This window comes from Micropterus salmoides, unplaced genomic scaffold (genome assembly GCF_014851395.1).
Source record: "Micropterus salmoides isolate LMB-PRFRI ecotype aquatic unplaced genomic scaffold, ASM1485139v1 Ms_hic_scaffold_20, whole genome shotgun sequence".
NCBI classification, from domain to species: Eukaryota; Metazoa; Chordata; class Actinopteri; order Centrarchiformes; family Centrarchidae; genus Micropterus; species Micropterus salmoides.
Window position 1 is genome coordinate 17,480,568 of NW_024041151.1, and position 14,600 is coordinate 17,495,167.

Genomic DNA, 14,600 nt, shown 5'->3' on the forward strand with positions numbered 1-14,600 from the left:
GAGGTGCTAAAACTTTGACATTTATAAAGACTCAAATGTGTTGACAGATGTACTGTAGATATTTAAAATGTGCTGTAGCTGCTTTGTGTCACATCATCCCATCCTGTAGTTTGGTTCATTCTAGCTGTGAATACTGACATAGATTTTGCAGTTTTGTTTTTATCAGCTGCTCCACTATAAAAATTAACTGAAGTATATCTCAGGACAGTCAGAGTCGGTCTGATGGTGAAAACGGCCTTGTTACCTTGGCCCTGTCATGGTGAAAAACAGCAGCACAACTCCACATCATCTCTCCTAGTACTTCTTAAAACTATAACCTACTACATGTATACTACTGTGTGCTCACATCGGCCCTTCGCAACACCATATACTTATTTCTAATCTCAGTTTTTGGTCAGTGAAATTGTACTTTATCAGCAAATAGTATAAATCAAATATGTAAGGCAGTCAGTACCTTGGATGTCTTTTACACCTAATGTTTATGCTTTCATAACTGTTTACCTCTGGTAGGTCATTCTCTGACAGTTTACTTTCATACATTTAAAGTCCCTAAAATGTTTAGTGGTGAAGATTTTCTTGTTTTGTTTCAAGCCATGTTTTTGGACATGCACATTTTACTGGTGACTCCTGGTGGTAGCTTCATATAAGACACTGTGGCAGAGAACAATGCATGCAGCTACCTCCCTGCCCCATAGATCTGACCTGGGGACAGTAAGATGAAGGGGCTGAAAGGAACACAGAGTGCACCAGTTTTTTTGTATTGTACTTTTTTTACAAAGCAAAAGCATTTGCCATTATTAAGTTGAAAGATGCTATAAATGCATAAATATGAATATTAGGGCCTAAGGGGGAAAAAATTATGATGAATGTTTTTGGGGTTTTTTGCATTTCGAGATTATTACGAAATGTCGAGCATAAAGTACACATGATGAGAATAAAGCTGAAGTACCATTTGAAGAATAGAGTCGAGATTAAAGTATTATGAGTACACTTCTGCCTTCTGCTCTGCCATCATACAGCTCAGATAGATTCCTATAGCCTACTTTCAGTTTTTCTTTCAACCCAGACGCCTAGCTCTGCCTGCCTGTGAGGTCTTCACTCCACCTGTTTTTTCTTTTTCTGTTTTGTTCCATGCAGATTTACTTTCATTATGAGCATGGCATCCACAACCAAACTGGTTTGCCTGTTATGTCTTAGACCTATAATGAAATACTTTAGTGTTAATAATTTAGTGTTCCTGATCAATAATTCATACTAACTAAGTTTGGTTTGTTGTTGAGCCTTTCTTAAACCCTTCATATAAACACAGTTGAGAAATCACTGACTGCTCAACAATGTTCTGTGCTTGATGTGTATGTTCACATTTACTACAGTATATAGCGTGTTGTTTCATCCGAATAAAGCAGATTAAAGCAATCTCATATAATATACCAGATTTAATAAGATTATTTAATGTCAGTAATGTCATGTTAGTAACAATTAATGTGATTATTTTCTAAAGAGAGGCTCAATGAGAACACATGACTTGAAGGCAGAATTTAGTGTCAGTAGAAAGAGGATGTAAAAATGATCACATCCTCAGAATCCTCATGAGAGTTTCCTATTCTGGCTTTCACTACCTTTGATGTGTGGTGTGTAGTAATTATTCTGGTCTATGTGGAGAACAACAATTGTGAACAGTCACAAGTTTAAAGGAAAGATTAGGTTGATAAAATGTTGTCGACAACACAGCTCACTTATTTAATTTTTACTGCAAATACTAAGCTCAACATTTCGGGGACTTGAATTATTACTTCTACAGCTGTTTGAAACAAGGTTCAACTGTTGAGTACACAAAAGACAGGAAATATGGGTTCAGGCTGACTTTAGACTGAACCAGACACCAGATTCAATTCAATTAAATTTTCAATTCAGTTTCATTTATATAGCGCCAAATCACAACAACAGTTATCTCACAGCGCTTTTCATAAAAGAGCAGGTCTAGATCGTACTGTGATGTTATTTACAGAAGCCCAAAAATTTCCACCAAGAGCAAGCACTAGGCGACAGAGTCAAGGAAAAAAATCCTTTTAAGAGGCAGAAACCTCGAGCAGAACCATGGCTCAGGGTGGGCGGCCATCTGCCTCGACCGGTTGTGGGTGAAGGAGAGAGAGAGGGCAAGAGAGGAACAGAGAGAAAGAGAGAGAGGGTTGGACAGAAAAGGTGATGTTGCTGTAGACTAAATGAAAAATGTTACAGATATAGACAGTAGTGTTAATGATAATAATCGTAATGTTAATGATTATAATAACAATAGGACTAATAACAATAGTTGTTGCAGCAGAGGGTGTCGAGCAGGAACACGGGGGCAGCAGGTGACTCGCAACCACAGATCCAGACTCCATAGCTCCAGAGCCAGAAACACCTGCAGGAAGTGATAGGAGGAGAAAGGAGAGGGATGAGAAAGCACAAGACTACGGGAAAGGGGAGAAGTCGAGTTAGTAACATGCATTAATGGGATGAGGTTGCAAAAAGAGGGAGAGAAAGTAGAGGAGAGAGGAGCTCAGTGCATCATGGGAAGTCCCCCGGCAGTCTAGGCCTATAGTAGCATAACTAAGGGATGGTTCAGGACTCACCTGAGCCAGCCCTAACTATAAGGTTTATCAAAGAGGAAAGTCTTAAGCCTACTCTTAAATGTGGAGATGGTGTCTGCCTCCTGAACCCAAACTGGAACCTGGTTCCAGAGGAGAGGAGCTTGATAGCTGAACGCTCTGGCTCCCATTCTACTTTTGGAGACTCTAGGAACCACAAGTAACTCTGCATTCTGGGAGCGCAGTGCTCTGGTGGGGTAGTAAGGTACTATGAGCTCTTTAAGATAAGATGGTGCCTGACCATTAAAAGCTTTGTAGGTAAGAAGAATGATTTTAAATTCTATTCTGGATTTTACTGGAAGCCAATGCAAAGAAGCTAAACAGGAGAAATATGATATCTTTTCCTGGTTCCTGTCAGAACACGTGCTGCAGCATTCTGGATCAGCTGAATTCTTAGCTGAAGTCTTAATGGACTTTTTCGAGCAGCCTGATAATAGGGAATTGCAGTAATCCAACCTAGAAGTAACAAATGCATGCACTAGTTTTTCTGCATCATTTTTAGACAGGATGTTCCTGATTTTTGCGATATTACGTAGGTGAAAAAAGGCGGTCCTTGAAATTTGCTTAATGTGAGACTTAAACGACATGTCCTGATCAAAGATAACTCCAAGATTCCTCACAGTGGTGCTGGAGGCCAGGGCGATGCCATCAAGGGAAACTATATCTTTAGATAATGCGTCACAGAGGTGCTTGGGCCCCAGAACAATAACTTCAGTTTTATCTGAGTTTAACATTAGAAAATTACAGGTCATCCAGGTTTTAACATCCTGAAGGCACATTTGAAGTTTAGCTAACTGATTAGTTTCATCTGGCTTGATCGATAGATATAACTGAGTATCATCTGCATAACAATGAAAGTTTATGGATTATTTACAGAGAGTACAGATTCCTTAGTGGAGCATATGCATAAAATGCTAGATGCTGTTTATATTATCTAACCCCTTAGTTTGAGTTAAAAGGTGAATAGCAGCATACGTATTCTCATATTAGGCTCTGTCACTTTAAGAGGGTAACCTCTGACCCTGAGTTGTAACAGACTGTGATGTTTATTTTAGGAGAGACCTCTGATTCGTCCATGTAGATGGCATTCACGTTTCAAAAATTGTGGTTAAAGGGCGGGACAAACAGGCAGAGTACACCGGTGTTGTGACGAATGTGTGTGTTTTCTGTGGAGGCAGCAACAAGCTGCAGAAGAAAGAAAAGTCTAATTTAATTAATGTACAGAGACAGTTAGTAGCCTGGCTATTTTAAAATAAGTTTGTCACACTGCTACACAGTTTTGTGTATTGTACTGCGCGTGTGACCGGCTGTTAACGTTATGCTTCGAAGGAGACCGTCCTGTGCCTGTTTTCATATACACCTTTGTGAAAGGACTGCAAAACATGAGAACAGCGGAAGTCATTTGGACGATGCTGTGAAACTGAACGTTAATTGTGCCCAACAGGCGCTCCATTGAGCAGCACAACAAACACTGTGGGGCCACAACAAGTCGGCGGGCTGTCTGAGGATATATTGGCTGACATTCTTTCCGTTTTGATTGCGGGATCTCTGTGGAAAGCGGCTATAGAAAGGCTCTGGATCCCTAAAACATTGTCTGTGCGACTCATTTTCTTCATTGACTGCTCTTTGCTTATGGCCCTGTAGGCTCATTTGTTCTGAGTTTGGTTGTGTCTGCTTAAATATTGCATTCTTAATCTAGGTTTGTGACAGTGGTACTTTAACTTGTGTTAATGTACTCCTCTTTCTCTCTGTTTCTCTCTCTATGTTAAGTGTTTTGTGGAGCCATGCTGTTTGTTGACATGTTAAAAAACAGAAGCAAGAGAGAGTATTGTAGTGTTACTGGTATTTATGTTTTGAAATGTCATACATATAAATATGACACTGGTCAAATCGGTTGTCAAAAAGTGGAATATTGCAAGAATAACTATCCTAGTTAGTTGTAACAAGAATAACGCCAAATTTAGTAGGTTACCAAATAATTACACAACTCTATAAAGATACATATTGTATTATTTCAATTTGAATTTAAAGAAAAATACACCAGGTTAGTGCTGAATGCAGAAGATGCTCTTTATGTTACAGCCTAATAATTTGACATCAGCAGCTGTTTGCACTGTTTTGTCATTACACGAGTTACATTGGCGTGATGTGTGAATTGGCTCTGACATATCTGAATAATCATGTATGCACAAATCATCCACCCGCACTCAACTCAACTAATTATTTTCTTGCATTTATCCCACCTCTACTTTTCCTTTTAACTTTCCAGGTGATTTTTTATTTTATTGTGTTGATGTATGAGTGTTTTTGTTTAATGGTTTACCTTCATGATTAGAAAGGCATCTGTGAGTCATTTTAAACATTTCCATCGGCGCTGTAATGTCACAGCAAATACCCTGGGACATTTATGCAGCAAAACTAAAAAGTGTAGCTATAAACTTGACAGGACAGGCACAGGAAACTCTGCAAAGGAAACAGAATTCAACTTTTAGCTTCTGAAATAATTTAGACGCTCTGATGGAGTTCAGGATTGATCAGGAGGCTGGCTGCTTTACTCCAAACAGTTTCATTGTATGAACCTGGACTGTGCGTGAGACATTTTGGATTTGGAGAAGAACACACAACATTAATCAACGTTAGATTCTGACTGATTCATATCGGTGTGTCAATATAAATATTATGGGTAAAATAGGATGAGTCGTCTCCCCATTAAGAAAGACGCTGTGCGCATTTACACACGAGGTACAGCAGCATAACGTCATTGATTATTTGACGGGAGATGGCAGGATCGGTCAGGATGATCAGCCTCTCTGATCATGAAAGTAATTCTTTAAAGCACAAACACACAGCCTATAGAAATGTATTTAGGCATGATCCATCAGGGGAACTACCATCTTGTTAAAAGGAGCTGAGCTCCCCTGTAGTTTGCACCCTGCCTACAAGCTCGACCGTCGGATTGCATCAACAGGTAATGATGTTAATATTTTACTCAAAAATTGCTTTTTCTGGTGCCAAAATCTTTCTTGGTATTGATGAATTATTAAAAAAACATTACTTTATTTCGGCTTAAAATAAGTTGTAACATGCGTTACCTAGATTGTAGCAGGTAGCCTGTAATATTGCCGATTTATTTTTTTATAATGCGTTATAGGCCTATAAACTGTGTTACAGCTGTGGTGTCCCAACAATAATGCTGCGATGATGTGTTGAGAAGAAATCCGCTTGACACCGTTCTTGATCATAAAAGTTTATTACATCAAGGAGTTCAGCATCAATTACAAGGTCTGCAGCAGCTTGGAGAGTGACCCAGCCCGATGACCACTCTGTCTCTCTGTACATCAAACATAGCTTATATAGGACATGTGTAGGCATCTGTTAGACACCATATAAGGGTCTGAGTCTGCAAACTAAGGCACCAATCCAAATAAGGGCACAGTGCTATAGGATATGTGTAGGCATCTGTTAGACACCATATAAGGGTCTGAGTCTGCACACAACCACTAACCTCTGCTCTCCCCTTAAAGGTCACTAATCCTCTATCCAGCTGCTACAGTGCTATGTTAAACTGTTATGCCTCAAATGCACATATGTTACACACCACACAGCAAAAAGCAGAACCCTACTACTCTTCTCTACTACTCTGCAGAACCCTGAAGCCAAAAGGTCTTCCCACGCACCTGCAAGCAAAATAGCCTAAATGGCCATAATACTGCCATAAATGGCGGAATTGCAGTATCTTCTTGAACAGTACTCTTTGGTGGCATTTTTCAGGCCATTGCAACTTAAACTTTAAACTTTGTTGCAATATTGGGGCAAGTAGCTTATTGGACTGCGTGTTTGTGTGTTTGCGTGTGAGAGGGAAATGGAAACTCCTTATGAGCAATGATCTCTCTCTTTTTGAAGCTAATATGCACAGACAGCTGTTTAATTCACACAAACATCCCGCTGTATATTTGACCAGAACAACGTATTACTTATTTAACAGATAAGAAGTTCTTCTTCCACGTAGGCCTACATTTGCTAATTTGGCAGACACTATAATGCGGGGAAAAGTCACATTACAGTTTTTGCCCGTTGCTTGAACACTATAGACCCATGCTTAGACTAAAGTAACACAACTTGAAGCTTTTGTTACCATACCTCAAACACATGTACCCATACCTTAAACAAAAGCGCTGCTTTGCATTCTAGTTGCAATTCTGCAACACACTTACTCCTTTATGGAACACACTTGCATACTGCACTCTATTTCATACATAAGACACTTTGTTCAAAAATGAAATCTCAGGGTGCCATTTGGAAAACGCATGTATCCAAAATACAAAACACATCAGGTAATTGCTACCACTCAAATACACACCTGAAGGCACTTACTTGCAAAACTGAACACCAATCAGCCAGCTGCAAAAAGCCCTTAGTTTAGCCATTTCAAGAACTTTGCAAGCATGGATGGAGGGAGAGCAAGAGGCAGAGGAAGAGGAGGAGGAGGAGGACAAGGTCAAGGTTAAGGTCGAAGAGGCCATGCATGGACCCCGATTTCTGATGATATAAGAGCAACTTTGGTGGACCATGTCATCAACCATGGCCTGACTACGAGGGAAGCTGGGCAAAGAGTCCACCCAGATCTAAGCCGCTTCACAGTGGCATCTGTAATAACATTCCGACTAGAAAACAGGTATGTCTTCACCTCTCTACCTTCTACTCCACTCAGATGTATTTACAGCACTGTACTATAGTATAGTCACGTGTACAGGGTATTGCAGGGTGCTAATGCTCCTTTTGCAGCCAAAGTGGTAGTTTTTGTGAAACATACCATGCATGATTACTTACAGTATATTGAGATGTTTCAGTACAGTGGTTGATAAATTATATACAGTAATGTAAGAAAAAGAAGCAAACCGATGACAATTTGTGGTTGTATTTCTCTAGAATGACTAGAAGACCTTCTGGGGGGAGGACGCCAACGCCTGTTCACACAACAGCAGGAACTTGCTGTTGTGGACCTAGTGACAGAAAATACTTGCAGACAGGCAAGTGTTCAACATAAACCATGTGAGCATCACCACCATCAGACGCATCTTGGGAAAACACAACATCACCATGAAGCAGCTCTACAGGGTCCCATTTGAGAGGAACAGTGTCAGGGTCAAAGGACTTCGAGCTGAATATGTACGGATAAGTGTAACTGTCCTTTACATTTACAATACAGTATTGGTGAAATCCAGTAGCAGTTGAATATGTACCATATCAGTACCACATGGATCCATTCGGAGAACTACACAGGTTCCTGTGTGATGGGGTGAGGGTTCTGTATGTGTAGCACTGTAGTGTAGTAATATGATGTTTTTTTTTGTTACAGAGAATCTTGGTCATGGATGGAGCTGCACAGCCTCATGAATTAATTTTCATTGATGAAGCTGGATTTGACCTGAGCAAAACAATACGATGGGGTCATAATGTAATTGGCCAAAGGGCAATTGTGCATGTCCCAGGGCAGCGCGGGGGAAATATCACATTGTGTGCTGCCATATGCCTTAGAGGGCTTCTGCAACATCATGCAAAACTAGGTCCATACAATAGCCAACATATACTCACATTTCTAGATGCTTTCCATAATATAGTTGTACAGAACAGACCAGGTTTGTGGTGGTATGGGATAATGTCAGTTTCCATCGGGCTGCTCTGGTCCAGGCCTGGTTCACCAACCACAATCAATTTGAAGTGGTATACTTGCCCCCTAACTCACCATTTTTAAACCCTATAGAGGAATTCTTTTCGGCTTGGAGATGGCATGTATATGACCGCCAACCACATGCCCGCATGCCTCTTCTGCAGGCAATGGAACAGGCCGGTGACAGCAATCCATGGATGGTTTCGACATGCAAGGGGATATTTTCCCCCGGTGCCTAGCGGGAGAAGACATTGCTTGCGATGTCGATGAGGTCCTGTGGCCAGACCCCAACAGACGGCGGGATCCATGAGCCCACGTATGCACAATTTCCATGATTTTCTGTGTTTACAATATAGTGTTTTTTGCATTATCATATATTTTTTTGCTTTATCTGAATTCATGTTACTGCAATTTACAGTGATGCAATGTCCAATATTGAGTAGGCCTATTTGCTTTTTTTGATTGTTTGAAAATGTGCCTCCTGAAAATATGCCTTCTGAATAAACAGTGAAAATCAAAGACTGCAGTGTTTATATAAAGTAGTGTGCTCCCGCTGATCTGAAAGTGTATGCATATGATGCAAGTATGTGTCATTTTGTCATCAGAGTTACATTTTGATAGTAGAGTTTCAATTTGACATAGATGTGAATGGTATATTTCCCAGTGTTGTCATGTTTACTTGTGTGTAGAGTTTTGGCACTATGAGCAAAGTTTTGCAAAATGTGTTCAAGCAACGGGCAAAAACTGTAAGAAGTAGTCTCGTTCCATGATTCAAACCCAGACCTCCTGAATGCAGGACAGCCACATTGCCACTGTACTATTATGTAGTTGTGTTCTTCAGAGAACAGTTATTGTTAGAACTGTTACTAAATGTCTCTTGTTGTCAACATCCGTTGTGGCTTTTGGTATTCGTGTTGTGGCTTTTGTATTTGGCCAGAGACCTAAAGGCCACCGTATTTAGGGGTTTATATTTGAGAAACAAGGAGTGGCCGGTAGACTTGATTCCAGAGGGTGAAGGGAATTGGTCTCTTGCAAAATTGGGTCGGTTATCTCTCTTTAAGAATTGAATAATTTAATATCAATATAATGTTAAGTTTAATGTCCAATGATTCTAGTAGGCTAATCTGAGTGAATTTGAGTAATCTTTAGGATTTTTGTCTAGGTTCTGAATAGGAGGAGTAATAAAGTTAACTACACTTCTATTTTTCCATTGTATTTTTATTATTTTCTTTAATTATAACTTTATGTAATCTATATTAATTGTCATTTTCATAAATATTTGTACTTGTATGTTAATAAATTATTGAAAAATTAAGATACAGACTAATTATTTGTGCCTCTTGTTTATGATATGAGGGAATCCCAGCCCCACAGGTGTAAAGAAAAAGTGGTGATTACAGTTTTTCTCAAATGCTAAAACACAAAAGCCAATCCTCTAAACCAAATGACCAGTTGTCTAAACACATTTACTAAATCTAGCCATCATTTTCCAATATCATAAACACATTTCACATGAAGACACAATTCACAAAACACAATCCTCCGTTCACAAATCTTAACACATTTTTCCTTGCTAAAACACAAGTTGCAAAAGAACTCTGCTCATATTCTCAAATGAAAGCTCATGTGATGCAAAATGCTTGCCACAGTCAGCAATATTTGAACAAAATGAACACACCTGGCGTCATTCATTACACACAACGATTCAAAATTGAAAACACCTGTTGCTAATGCTGTGACCACATGTATAAAAGCAAGTTCAGAGTGCACAGTTTGCTGAAGATTTCAAACAAACACAATGGATGAAGGCAGAGTCAGGGGAAGAGGTAATCGAGTCAGAGGAGGGAGAAGAGCTGGCCAAGGAGGAAGAGGAGCAGGCCAGGGAGCAGGCCAGGGAGGAAGAGGAGGAGGCCAACAAGGGAGAAGAGGAGGAGGCCAACAAGGGAGAAGAGGAGGAGGCCAACAAGGAAGAAGAGGAGGAGGCCAACAAGGGAGAGGAGAAGGTCCAGGAGGGAGAGGAGAAGGTCCAGGAGGGAGAGCAAGACAACCTCGCACCATCATTACGGACGAGATGCGAGCAACAGTCATTGACCATGTCATTGTCCATGGCATGACAATGGCTGAAGCAGGACTAAGAGTCCGTCCAAACCTGAGTAGGTTCACCGTGGCCACCATTATCAGGGCATTCACACAACAGGTATTGTACTCTATTGCTTTCTTTGTCACAATACAATTTTACAAGCCTGTGAAAGTAGTCTATTAGTTTCAAATCAGTTGTTACTGTATTGTAAAACATGTCAATTGACAACACGTTTCTTTCTTTAGAGTTGAAAGAATGCCACATAGAGGTGGGAGGGTTGCCATATTTACAGCGGCACAAGAAACCCTCATTGTGGATATGGTTCGTGAGAACAACCTCATCAGACTCCGGGAGATCAGAGACAAAGTCATTGCCGATAATGTGAACTTTGAGGGCATTGATGATGTCAGCTTGGCCACAATAGACCGAGTTCTCCGGCGCCAAAAGATGCGGATGAAACAAGTCTATAGGGTTCCCTTTGAGCGAAACTCTGCACGACACAAAGACCTACATTACGAGTATGTGCAAGTAAATATACATCCATGTTCACAGTACAGTTAGTGAACATACTGTGTTGCTCAGTGGCCTACATTACTTCTGGACAATACTATGCTACCTGATTGACTGTTGTTCTGAACACCTGTGCACTTTCACATTTTCACAGAGGATATTACAGTTGGACGCGATGGCCAGACCTCATGAGTACCTCTTCCTGGATGAGGCTGGCTTCAACCTGCAGAAACGAAGGCAAAGAGGCCGTAACATCATTGGCCAAAGAGCCATCACTGAGGTTCCTGGCCAACGGGGGGGGGGGGTAATATTACTCTTTGTGCGGCCATGGGTTTGGAGGGGCTTGTCCACCGGCAGGCTGTCCTTGGGTCTTACAACACCCAACGTCTCCTAACCTTCCTAGAGGAGCTAAAAGATATCCTCCTGGACCGCCAACAACACCATCCTGGGCCCGAACATCCCATTTATGTGATCATTTGGGACAATGTACGCTTCCACAGAACAAACCAAATCAGAGAGTGGTTCACCACCAACAGTAACCACTTTTTAAACGTCTGTCTGCCACCCTACTCCCCTTTCCTGAACCCTATAGAGGAGTTCTTCTCATCGTGGAGATGGAAGGTTTATGACAGACAACCATACACTAGAGAGAACCTCCTAAGGGCAATGGAGCTGGCGTGTGTTGACATCCCAGTGGAGAACTTCCAAGGATGGATCCGCCATTCCAGGGCGTTTTTCCCGCGGTGCCTGGCAAGAGACAATATAGCCTGCGATATGGATGAGGTGATGTGGCCCGATGCAGCTCAGCGACATGATGCCGCACAGTGATTGTGGTGTAAATAAAATAAATTAAAAAAACTTCACACCCTGATCATGTTTTCAAGAGTACTGTTGTGTGCAATAGATTCTGTTTTTGCATTGAGTTGTGTTACAGTAGTGTACAGAATTTACTATAGATTTATACTCTTCATATGAAACTCACAAATCTAAATGCCCAATCCTCTGCAGAGATCTAAGAAGATCCATTATTGTAAAGTTTCTAAATATGCATTGGCAGTTATGAAACAAAGAACCTTCTCACAAATTGAGCATTGTGTTTTCAATTGTTTTGCTGTAGTGTGTAATGATGTGTATAGTGTTTACATTTTTCAAAGCTTCGAGCTGCTCTTTTGGTGTGAAAGTTTGAGTTTTGAAGGGAGAAGGTGTGGTTGTGTTTATGTAGCTTTAGAAAAGGGTGTTGTGTTTAGACATTGGAGAACATGGACAAAACGTTTGTGAAATGTGTTTTAGCATTTGAGAAAAACTGTAAGATAACAGTAGTACTTCAAACATCTTTACATGCAGTGATGCGAAGTGTTATAAAAGTATTCATGATTCCTGATACATAACCTGATGATAAAAGTTCACAGCCAGATTCACAAAAAATCATATGTAAAAATGGAGTTTATTGCAAATTTAGAATCACTTACTAAAAGCAAATTTTAAAAATCTAACCAAGCACAATATTTGCCAAATTATTACAATAATTATTTTTTACCCAGTATGTTTTTAACATCCCTTTTATCTGAAGATCAAATCATCTTTTTGTCTATGATATTTTGTCAAGCTAAGTTATGGGCAATATAGGCTATATTATGTAACGCAAAGTCACAAATTGCAGTACCACATGAGAAGCCATTTGTCAAACAGTTAGACAAATATTTGTAGTTTAGGGTTGTAAGATCTGGGTCATCCATGGAGGACTGCGTTTGATTCATAATTTTAATTCCACCATGAAAAAAAGTTGGTGGTGAATGTTTTATTGAGTATGACATTTATCAAAACATCATAAAATTTCAGCCATAAAGGATAATCTTGGGCCTTATTTTCACGTATTTTGGTGTGGAAATGAAAAGTAGGTATAAAGAGTTTTGGAATCTGTGCAGTAGATGGCAACAGCTGGCAGCCACGAACTGGCTGCAGTAGCTGCTACATATTCCTTCAATTGTGCCCGTCAAAATTATGTTCACAAAAAGTGCTTCTTTTTGCCACAGACAGGCTCAGACTGGTGACTGTCTTACAACATTATGAAAAGGATTCCTTTGAGTGTTTCTCAAGGACAATTCTCGCTCTGATATCTGGTGATGCATAAACATAACATAAAAATAAGTTATACTAGAATGCATGGAGGAAGGGATAAATTAATGTGTTTATAATAACAAATTAGTTTACATAACAGGTGTTTTATGTCATGCACTTTTGTTGTTGCACCTTTCATACTTTGCACGCTGAAGTGCTTTGTAATGACAACACAGACAAATAATTTGACTTACTTGGACTAAAGACTTAATTATACAGTCACTCACTTTTTTATTCACCACAACCCAGTCTCAATGAAAGACTGTAGTTTTTGCTAAGATACTGAAGAGGTCAATGTTTTTGGAAAAGGTCACTCAAAGTTGTTGTAATGGCAGAAAATTCGAGAGAGCGAGAGCGAGGATCCTCATACTAACGTTTCCGCTCTAGGATCGATACTCATAAAATGAATCAAGAATCTAAACTCAGTAATTTGGAGTGAGTGTGTGTTTACTGTGAGTAAGTATCTTACTGTCACCAGGATGGTCTAATTATACTCGGTTTATAGGAACTACTTCTCCATCCTCCTGTCAAAGTCATGCTTGTGCTACAGCTCTGTGACGGAGCTTCTTTGAAGTGAGCCGCTGCAGCCCTTTACTTTTCCCACGAATGAATACAGACTATGGCTGACTGTAAAAGCAGTCACGTCTGGCTGTATTTTAGCTGTGAAGGTAATAATGACGCTGTATGTGATGTGTGCGCAAAGACAGTGAAATACTTTGGCAACACCGCAAACTTCGCTAAACATCTGAGATTATGTCAAAATAATATTATGATGCTATGAAGCGGCAGTTCTGAGTAGGATGTTTTTATTATAATTAAAGGTTCAGTGTGTAATATTTCTTAGCATCTATTGACAGAAATGCAATATAAGATCCATAACTATGTTTTCAGTGGTGTATAAAGACCTTACATAATGAGCCGTTATATTTTTATTACCTTAGAATGAGCCATTTTTATCTACATAACCGTAGGCAACCCCTTCTATGGAGAAGCTGCATTATACAATAGCCGACAACAGACAAACAGCGCTGCTGAGCGCATTTTGTCATCACCGTGTTCTTCTTCTACTTGTATAATTCCGGCAGTGTATACGCCAGTCACTACATTAAATGCGTCAAATGCGAGGAAATAATAATAACATGCAGTGTCGGAGTAGTCTTCTGGTTTTTTAGAAGTAAGAAGAGAAGTGACATTGGGACAATTGAACGAGCATGTGTTATTTAGCACGAGAGCCGACAGCCTGTGGATCTTTATACCATTGTAGCATTGTACCTACTGTTAATAAAAATGATGAATATTAATTATTCAGAAATCTTAATTCGTAAATCCTCGGGGTACCACCGGAAATTCAGTTCACCCAGGGTCTCCGGGCTCCCTGGGTAACGTTATGGGTTTAATAATTCCGCAATTATTCCTAGTGATCAGTTAGTTGTACTTGCTTAATTATTTCTATAAATCAATCAGTCAATCTCATATCGAAGGCAAAAATCCTCTGTTACAGTGACCTGGAGTTAAACAATACACACACACACACACACACACACACACACACGTTTCCTGTGATTACAGTGAAATTAATTAACTAACTAAG

At 40.0% G+C, this 14,600-nt stretch overlaps 1 long non-coding RNA gene across 1 annotated transcript; it reads left to right on the plus strand.

Moving 5' to 3' along the window:
* Positions 1-6,105: 6,105 nt before the first annotated feature.
* On the plus strand, positions 6,106-10,167 carry LOC119914171. The gene is made up of 3 exons (XR_005446736.1): positions 6,106-7,305; positions 7,560-7,799; positions 7,990-10,167. It is a non-coding gene; the product is annotated as an uncharacterized LOC119914171 (long non-coding RNA).
* The last annotated feature ends 4,433 nt before the right edge of the window (positions 10,168-14,600 follow it).